Consider the following 10,094-nt stretch of genomic DNA (forward strand, 5'->3'; position numbering starts at 1 on the left):
ATTGAATTTATCCACTATATTAAATTTTGTAATTAAATTTCTATCGTGACAAAAATATTAGAATTAATAGAATATCTGTTAAACAAAACGATATACCACACATAAAGCAAAAAAGCCTAAATTATAAAAGTACCCTCAATATTCTCTCACACTCACAGAGAGGGGATGAGAAGAGAAGGAATAAGAGAGGAAGAAGAAAAAGTAGGAAGAGAAGGTGGCATCGGTGGAAAGGAGAAGCAAGAAGAGAGGAAAAGGATGCCACTGTCATAGTCACCAGTAGTTGTTCTTCGTTCCTGTCACTGACACGGAGGGAGGGAGAGGAAGGGGAGAGAGAGAGATTCAGAATGATGGAAGAGAGAAAGACAGAATGAGAGAGACCGCAAAAAAGAAATCATGTTGCGAAGGAGAAGGAGAGAAATGGAGGTTGCAAAAGAGGGAAGCAGTGGAGGGTGATGCACTGACGTCGGTGCTGCCATCATCGTTGGAGGAGGTCGCCAACAAGCTTCTCCCTCCCGTTTGTTGTCCGTCGTCTCCGATTCACCTTTTGTTGCTCACCATCTCAAATTCGATCGTCGGTGCTAGCTGACTCTGGGTTCTAAACTGGTTCTCCTTGCTTATGGTATGATGCCTAGGCATCTTTAGTAGTTTTTAGTTTTCTTTTCATTAGTTTTCTTAGATTTTAATCAAAATTCTTATTTTTTTCTAGTAGAATTTCAAAACTATTCAAGTATTTGGGGTTGTTTCAGTATTATTGAGTTTTTAGGAGTTTTTGTTCTCAAAGTAATCAAGAATTAAAGCTTTTTCAACAAAAAAATACAAATACACTCCAAAGGTGTCCCAATCAGACCCAAAACAATAAAATTGAGCATCCAAAACATCACAACGGGCGTCCAGCGTCCAACCACCGGCGCCCAACACCCACTCACCAATGCCCGATAGCCCTTCACCAACGCCCAACATTCCTTGGCCCTGGAGGCACAAATGGGCCAATGCCCAAACTTGAAGAAGCACCTTCAGCGCTCCAAAGCTCCAAACTCCCAGGATGCAACACTTGCCAAGGTCCAATTTCAATATGCAATCATGGGAAGCCTTAATCTCATTCGAAAAATTCAAGATTCAAGAGATTAGTTGGCATTAATTCCTTCTAGAAAGATAAAGATTTGGTTGTTAGGATTTAATTCTAAATTTGATTTTAGTTATTGTTAAGATTTGATTTGAATTTGAGTAGGTAGTTATCTTATTTCTCCTAAAGATAAGATAAGATAAGATTTAGTTTTTGAATTTGAATTTTAGATAGAACTTAGGATATAAATAAGTGAACAAGGTTCACAAGAGAGAGGCATCCGGAGGGATCTAGAATCACCATACGTATATCTTTTTCTCTTCTCGTTAGTTTTCTTCATTATCATGAGTAACTAAACCACCATTGTTGAAGGTTAGGAGTTTTGTTTGGTTTATGGATTTATAATGTGAGTGTTTTCTTTATTTTAATTCATATTTTTTTACTTTTTTAAGATTGAGTTTTATTTTTCATCATTAATGGTTAGAAGTATTAGAAAATATTCTAATTCTGACTTAGATTTTGTTATTTTTTAGGAAAATTTAATTTCGGTTTTAGTTTGAAACTCATCTCATAATCTTTAATTATTTAGAACTACTCTTGAATACGTGACATATAATTCAACTAGGGATAGTTTTTGAATATTGTGTGGTTTAAAATCGAAACAGTTATTCATCTCTTCTCCTAATTAGTTGACCAAGGGATTGGTAATTAATTAAGTTAAGAAAAATTAAATTATTAAGGGATTGAAATTTGATTATAAATGATTTGCTGTGAAAAGATTTTTGTATGAGTTAAAGTAAGAAATACAAGCACTATTCTTTCTAAGAATCAAATATCTTCAAAGCCTTCAACATTCTTATTCATTGATTACTTCTTAATTCTCTAAGCCTTCTCCCAATTCTCTTCTTATGTGTTCTTTCTTTTCTGCAAAATCCACAATCCTTTTGCCAATGTTTGATTGATTTAAATTGAGATTCAATTAGACGTTGCTTATCTCAATCCATTAATCCTCGTGGAAATGATATTCACTCACCGTGGTATACTTGAAAGATTTGGTGCATTTGCCAATATTCGAGCACATTAATTTTTCGCTCATCATGGTGCTTTTGATTCTGCTTCCTTTTGTTTCTTATTTTGATTCATTTTGTTTTTACTTCTGCTTTTGAATTAGTTCTGCTTTTGCTCACTGATTATGCAAAAAAAAAATTTGTGCTAACATATTACGATGATGAGTTATAATTATGTGTTTTTTGTTTGTAATTAATTGATTATGCTACGATTAAAAAATTTGTATATGAAATTATGTTGATTATGAAAAAAATTTACTATAGCAAAAAGAGAGCTTGTTGGTAGAGAAAGTGGAGGGGGTTGTAGGGGAAGTGAACCCTATCTAAGAAGAGAGTACCATGGTTTTTTTGCTTTTTATTGGAAGAGGATATGGGTAAATCAGTTATTTTACATTACATAGACATTTTTTAATGTTTACTATTAATAGAAATTTAATTATAAAATCTAATATCACATAGAGATTCAACTGAAAAGAAAAAAAAAGTATAAATACTTAATTAAAAATTCAATAAAATTATAAGAACTAGCAAAATAATTAAATCGATAATAAATTTGATAAGGGATTGGGGAACAAGAAATAATTATTTTAAAATTTTAAGTGTCTCTTTAATTTTGTATAAGTATTGGGACAATTATTAAATATTATTAAAAGTATAAACAATAAAATGACAAAAATATATCTAGAAACTCTCTCAATTAATTTTTTACTCTTCTAAGTTTCTTTTTCTATATTAAATGGAGGATACAATAAGTAAAAGTTAATTAATGACTTTTTCGTTATCTGCGGGAATCTCTTGTGGCATTTTTTTTTTCATTATTGTCACTTTGTGGAAATTATTTACGACGAAAAGGCTAACGAAAACTCTCAAAATTTCATAGCAATGGAAACTCTCTCCTGCAAATAAACGAAGAAGGTGATGGAGATTGAAGTATCCGCCCCACAAAGACCCGAAAAAAATTTACTTAAATGTCTTTATATATATAAGTTATGTAACTAACTCTAATTTATTTTATTTAAATTTATATGTTAAAAATTTATGCGCTGTTATTATGTTAAATTTTTAGATCTTATTATGGCTCTTAATTCTTTTGAAAAAAAATTAAAACTTAATATTCATAGATAGCTACGGATTTTTGCCTCCCCACAAGAAGAAATGAACAGAGACCCGTGACGGAAATGGGTATGGGTCAGGGATAGGGGACATTTTACTAAATGAGAACGGGGTTGGAAGAGGGGTCTACGCCCCCAAAAGAATCCATTGTCATCCCTAGATATCCCTAAACTCCACGAAATCTGTGATAAAAAAATAATATAATCCAAAATAACAAATGCTAAAAACAGAATAAAGTAATATCGTCAATCAAATAACGGATGATAATATGAAACTACAAAAGAAACCACTAAACCCTATGAGTCCTTATAAGTTATAATCGTCGTCGTCGTCGTCCTCCTCCTTCTAATAGTCTCGATGCTGGTTTTGATGCAGCGACGTTGTGGATGCTGGTGTCTAGACTGGTACAATTGCAGATGAGGAGGAGTCGCCTCCAACATCATTGGCCCTGCATGCATCTACTCATAGTAGACAGCCATCTGCTACCGCATGCATTGTATGTACTCCAGCTCCTAATCGTGCAGGCTTAGGGTTAGACTATGGATCTGTTCACACAAATTTACGTTTTGCAGATTTACAGGGTTAGTAACTGATGAGCGGATAATTTATACGCTTTTTGGCATTGTTTTTAGTATGTTTTTAGTAGGATCTAGTTACTTTTAGGGATGTTTTTAATAGATTTTGTGTTAAATTCACATTTCTGGACTTTACTATGAGTTTGTGTATTTTTCTGTGATTTCAGGTATTTTCTGGCTGAAATTGAGGGACTTGAGCAGAAATCAGATTCAGAGGTTGAAAAAGGACTGCTGATGCTGTTGGATTCTGACCTCCCTGCACTCAAAGTGGATTTTCTGGAGCTACAGAACTCGAAATGGCGCGCTTCCAATTGCGTTGGAAAGTAGACATCCAGGGCTTTCCAGCAATATATAATAGTCCATACTTTGGCCAAGAATTGACGACGTAAACTGGCGTTCAACGCCAGCTTTCTACCCAAATCTGGCGTCCAGCGCCAGAAAAGGATCCAAAACCAGAGTTGAACGCCCAAACTGGCACAGAAACTGGCGTTCAACTCCACAAATGGCCTCTGCACGTGCAACACTCAGGCTCAGCCCAAACACACACCAAGTGGGCCCAGGAAGTGGATTTATGCATCAATTACTTACGCATGTAAACCCTAGTGACTAGTTTATTATAAATAGGACCTCTTACTATTGTATTAGACATCTTTGGACGCCTGGTTCTTAGATCAGAGGGGCTGGCCTCTCGGCCATGCCTGGACCTTTCACTTATGTATTTTTAACGGTAGAGTTTCTACACTCCATAGATTAAGGTGTGGAGCTCTGCTGTTCCTCAAAGATTAATGCAAAGTACTACTGTTTTCTATTCAATTCTTCTTATTTCTCTTCTAAGATATCCATTCGCACCCAAGAACGTGATGAAGGTGATGATTATGTGTGACGCTCATCATCCTTCCCCCTTATGAACGCGTGCCTGACAAACACTTCTGTTCTACATGAATTAAGCTAGAATGAGTATCTCTTAGATCTCCTAACCAGAATCTTCGTGGCGTACGCTAAAATTTGAAGTTTGTTACTTGCTTGTTAAGAAAGATTCAAACTTTAAGTTCTAGAATCATATCTTGTGATTTCTTATGAACCAAGTCATTAATTGAGATTTTAAAAATCAAATCTTTTTCAAAACTAACTTCAATCATATCTTTTCAAAAATATCTTCTTATCTTATCTTTTTCAAAAATATCTTCTCAAAATATCTTTTCTAACTTCCTAACTTCTTATCTTTTCAAAATTTGTTTCAACTAACTAACTAACTTTTTGTTTGTTTCTTAACTTTTTCAAAACTACCTAACTAACTCTCTCTCTCTCTAATTTTCGAAAATATCTCTCCCTTTTTTAAAAAATTTCTTTTTAATTAACTAATTATATTTATTTTTTATTTTTGAATCCAAAAATTTTCGAAAAATACTAACTAATTTTTAAAAACCAATTTTCAAAAATCACTAACTCTTTTTCAAAATAATTTTCGAAAATTATTCCTCCCCCATCTCATTCTAATTATTCATTCATGTCCTAACATCTCATCTCACATTCCAATCCTCACAGTTGTGTTTCTTCCTTTACATCACATCCTTTATCTCCCCCTCTTCTTCTACTTACAAAGGGATCCCCATACTGTGGTATACAGGATCTCTATTATTATTATTATTATCATTTTTCTGGCCATTCTTCCTTGTCATATGAGCAGGAGCAAGGATAAGAACACTCTTGTGGAAGCAGATCCAGAACCTGAAAGAACTCTGAAGAGAAAATTAAGAGAAGCTAAAATACAACAATCCAGAGATAACCTTTCAGAAATTTTTGAACAGGCAGAGGAGATGGCAGGCGAAAATAATAATAATGAAAGGAGGATGCTTGGTGACTTTACTGCACCTAATTCCAATTTACATGGAAGAAGCATCTCCATTCCTGCCATTGGAGCAAACAACTTTGAGCTGAAACCTCAATTAGTTTCTCTGATGCAGCAGAACTGCAAGTTTCATGGACTTCCATCTGAAGATCCTTTTCAGTTCTTAACTGAATTCTTGCAGATATGTGATACTGTTAAGACTAATGGAGTAAATCCTGAAGTCTACAGGCTCATGCTTTTCCCTTTTGCTGTAAGAGACAGAGCTAGATTATGGTTGGATTCTCAACCCAAAGACAGCCTGAACTCTTGGGATAAGCTGGTCACGGCTTTCTTAGCCAAGTACTTTCCTCCTCAAAAGCTGAGCAAGCTTAGAGCTGATGTTCAAACCTTCAGACAGAAAGAAGGTGAATCTCTCTATGAAGCTTGGGAAAGATACAAACAGTTGACCAAAAAGTGTCCTTCTGACATGCTTTCAGAATGGACCATCCTGGATATATTCTATGATGGTCTGTCTGAGCTATCAAAGATGTCACTGGACACTTCTGCAGGTGGATCCATTCACCTAAAGAAAACGCCTGCAGAAGCTCAAGAACTCATTGACATGGTTGCTAATAACCAGTTCATGTACACTTCTGAAAGGAATCCTGTGAGTAATGGGACGCCTATGAAGAAGGGAGTTCTTGAAGTTGATACTCTGAATGCCATATTGGCTCAGAACAAAATATTGACTCAGCAAGTCAATATGATTTCTCAGAGTCTGCATGGAATGCAAGCTGCATCCAACAATACTCAAGAGGCATCTTTTGAAGAAGAAGCCTATGATCCTGAGAACCCTGCAATAGCAGAGGTAAATTACTTAGGTGAACCTTATGGAAACACCTATAACTCAACATGGAGAAATCATCCAAATTTCTCATGGAAGGATCAAAAGCCTCAACAAGGCTTTAATAATGGTGGAAGAAACAGGTTTAGCAATAGTAAACCTTTTCCATCATCAACTCAGCAACAGACAGAGAACTCTGAACAAAATGCTTCTAATTTAGCAAATCTAGTCTCTGATCTATCCAAGGCCACTGTAAGTTTCATGAATGAAACAAGATCTTCCATTAGAAATCTGGAAGCACAAGTGGGCCAGCTGAGTAAAAGGATCACTGAAATCCCTCCTAGTACTCTCCCAAGCAATACAGAAGAGAATCCAAAAGGAGAGTGCAAGGCCATTGACATAAGCGCCATGGCCGAACCTGTGAGGAGAGGAGAGGACGTGAATCCCAAGGAGGAAGACCTCCTGAGACGTCCAGTGGTCAATAAGGAGCTTCCCTCTGAGGAACCAAGGGACTCTGAGGCTCATCTAGAGACCATAGAGATTCCATTGAACCTCCTTATGCCCTTCATGAGCTCTGATGAGTATTCCTCTTCTGAAGAGAACGAGGATGTTACTGAAGAGCAAACTGCCAAGTTTCTTGGTGTAATCATGAAGCTGAATGCCAAATTATTTGGCATTGATACTTGGGAAGTTGAACCTCCCTTGTTCATCAATGAACTAAGTGATCTGGATCAACTGACATTGCCTCAGAAGAGACAGGATCCTGGAAAGTTCATATTACCTTGTACCATAGGCACCATGATCTTCAAAGCTCTGTGTGACCTTGGTTCAGGTATAAACCTCATGCCCCTCTCTGTAATAGAGAAACTGGGAATCTATGGGGTGCAAGCTGCTAAAATCTCACTAGAGATGGCAGACAGCTCAAGAAGACAGGCTTATGGACACGTAGAAGATGTATTGGTAAAAGTTGAGGGCCTTTACATCCCTGCTGATTTCATAGTCCTGGATACTGGAAAGAAAGAGGATGAATCCATCATCCTAGGAAGACCTTTCCTGGCCACAGCAAGAGCTGTGATTGATGTTGACAGAGGTGAAATAGTCCTTCAATGGAATGAGGACTCCCTTGTGTTTAAAACTCAAGGATCTCCCTCTGCAACCATGGAGAGGAAGCAGAAAAAGCTTCTCTCCAAGCAGAGTCAACCAGAGCCCCCACAGTCAAACTCTAAGTTTGGTGTTGGGAGGCCACAACCAAACTCTAAGTTTGGTGTTGAACTCCCATATCCAAACTCTAAGTTTGGTGTTGGAGAGTCTCAACAAAGCTCTGCACATCTGTGAGGCTCCATGAGAGCTCACTGTCAAGCGATTGACATTAAAGAAGCGCTTGTTGGGAGGCAACCCAATGTTTATCTAATTCTTATTTTTCATGTTTTCTTAGGTTCATGATCATGTGGAGTCACAAAATAAATATAAAAATTGAAAACGGAATCAAAAACAGCAGAAGAAAAATCACACCCTGGAGGAGCATCTGTCTGGCGTTCAAACGCCAGAACAGAGCATAGTTCTGGCGCTGAACGCCCAGAATGGGAGCATCCTGGCGCTGAACGCCCAGAACAAGCATGGTTCTGGCGTTCAACGCCAGAAATGGCAGCAAAGGGGCGTTGAACGCCCAAAATGGGCACCAACCTGGCGCTGAACGCCCAGAGTTGTGTGCAAAGGCATTTTGCATGCCTAAATTGGTGCAGGGATGTAAATGCCTTGACACCTCAGGATCTGTGGACCCCGCAGGATCCCCACTTTATCTCCTCCATATCTTCTTCTTATTCTTCAGTCTTTCTTCTTTTGCTCGAGGGCGAGCAACATTCTAAGTTTGGTGTGGTAAAAAGCATAGCTTTTTTGTTTTTTTTTCCATAACCATTGATGGCACCTAAGGCCAGAGAAGCCTCTAGAAAGAAGGAAAGGGAAGACAAAAGCTCCATCAAGGGTCTATAGCTCAGTGGTAGAACATTTGACTGTAAATCAAGAGATCCCTGAGATACCTCAGGGGATACATCTTCTTCCACACAATTATTGGAAGCAACTAAGGGTGGAACATCAAGAGCACTCCATCATCCTTCATGAAATCAGAGAAGATCTAAAAGCAATGAAGGAGGAGCAGCAAAGACAAGGAAGAGACATAGAAGAGCTCAAGGACATCACCAAGGTAGACTCATTCCTTGTTCTTACTTTCTCTGTTTTTTTTCGTTTTCTATGTGCTTATCTGTGTTTGTGTCTTCATTACATGATCATTAGTAGTTAGTAACTCTGTCTTAAAGATATGAATGTCCTATGAATCCATCACCTCTCTTAAATGAAAAATGTTTTAATTCAAAAGAACAAGAAGTACATGAGTTTCGAATTTATCTTTGAACTTAGTTTAATTATATTGATGTGGTGACAATGCTTTTTGTTTTCTGAATGTATGCTTGAACAGTGCATATGTCTTTTGAAGTTGTTGTTTAAGAATGTTAAATATGTTGGCTCTTGAAAGAATGATGACTAGGAGACATGTTATTTGATAATCTGAAAAATCATAAAAATGATTCTTGAAGCAAGAAAAAGCAGCAAAGAACAAAGCTTGCAGAAAAAAAATAAATAAATAAATAAATAAATATAGGCGAAAAAAAAAATTTAGAAAAAAAAAAAGAAAGAAAAAGAAAAAGCAAGCAGAAAAAGCCAATAACCCTTAAAACCAAAAGGCAAGGGCAAATAAAAAGGATCCCAAGGCTTTGAGCATCAGTGGATAGGAGGGCCTAAAGGAATAAAATCCCGGTCTAAGCGGCTAAACCAAGCTGTCCCTAACCATGTGCTTGTGGCGTGTAGGTGTCAAGTGAAAACTTGAGACTGAGCGGTTAAAGTCAAGGTCCAAAGTAAAAGAAGAGTGTGCTTAAGAACCCTGGACACCTCTAATTGGGGACTCTAGCAAAAGCTGAGTCACAATCTGAAAAGGTTCACCCAATTATGTGTCTGTGGCATTTATGTATCCGGTGGTAATACTGGAAAACAAAGTGCTTAGGGCCACGGCCAAGACTCATAAAGAAGCTGTGTTCAAGAATCATCATACTGAACTAGGAGAGTCAATAACACTATTCAAAATCTGAAGTTCCTATAGATGCCAATCATTCTGAACCTCAATGGATAAAGTGAGATGCCAAAACTATTCAAGAGGCAAAAAGCTATAAGTCCCGCTCATATGATTGAAGCTCTGTTTCATTGATAGTTTGGAATTTATAGTATATTCTATTCTTTTTATCCTATTTTGATTTTCAGTTGCTTGGGGACAAGCAACAATTTAAGTTTGGTGTTGTGATGAGCGGATAATTTATACGCTTTTTGGCATTGTTTTTAGTATGTTTTTAGTAGGATCTAGTTACATTTAGGGATGTTTTTAATAGATTTTGTGTTAAATTCACATTTCTGGACTTTACTATGAGTTTGTGTGTTTTTCTGTGATTTCAGGTATTTTCTAGCTGAAATTGAGGGACTTGAGCAGAAATCAGATTCAGAGGTTGAAAAAGGACTGCTGATGCTGTTGGATTCTGACCTCCCTGCACTCAAAGTGGATTTT

At 36.9% G+C, this 10,094-nt stretch overlaps 1 non-coding gene across 1 annotated transcript; it reads right to left on the reverse strand.

Moving 5' to 3' along the window:
* Positions 1 to 6,031: 6,031 nt before the first annotated feature.
* LOC148550530 (small nucleolar RNA R71) lies at positions 6,032 to 6,139 on the reverse strand. Its single transcript, XR_015893801.1, has one exon. It is a non-coding gene; the product is annotated as a small nucleolar RNA R71 (small nucleolar RNA).
* Positions 6,140 to 10,094: the final 3,955 nt, after the last annotated feature.

Source organism: Arachis ipaensis, chromosome B7 (genome assembly GCF_059453495.1).
Source record: "Arachis ipaensis isolate K30076 ecotype BB chromosome B7, ASM5945349v1, whole genome shotgun sequence".
In the NCBI taxonomy this organism is placed as follows: Eukaryota; Viridiplantae; Streptophyta; class Magnoliopsida; order Fabales; family Fabaceae; genus Arachis; species Arachis ipaensis.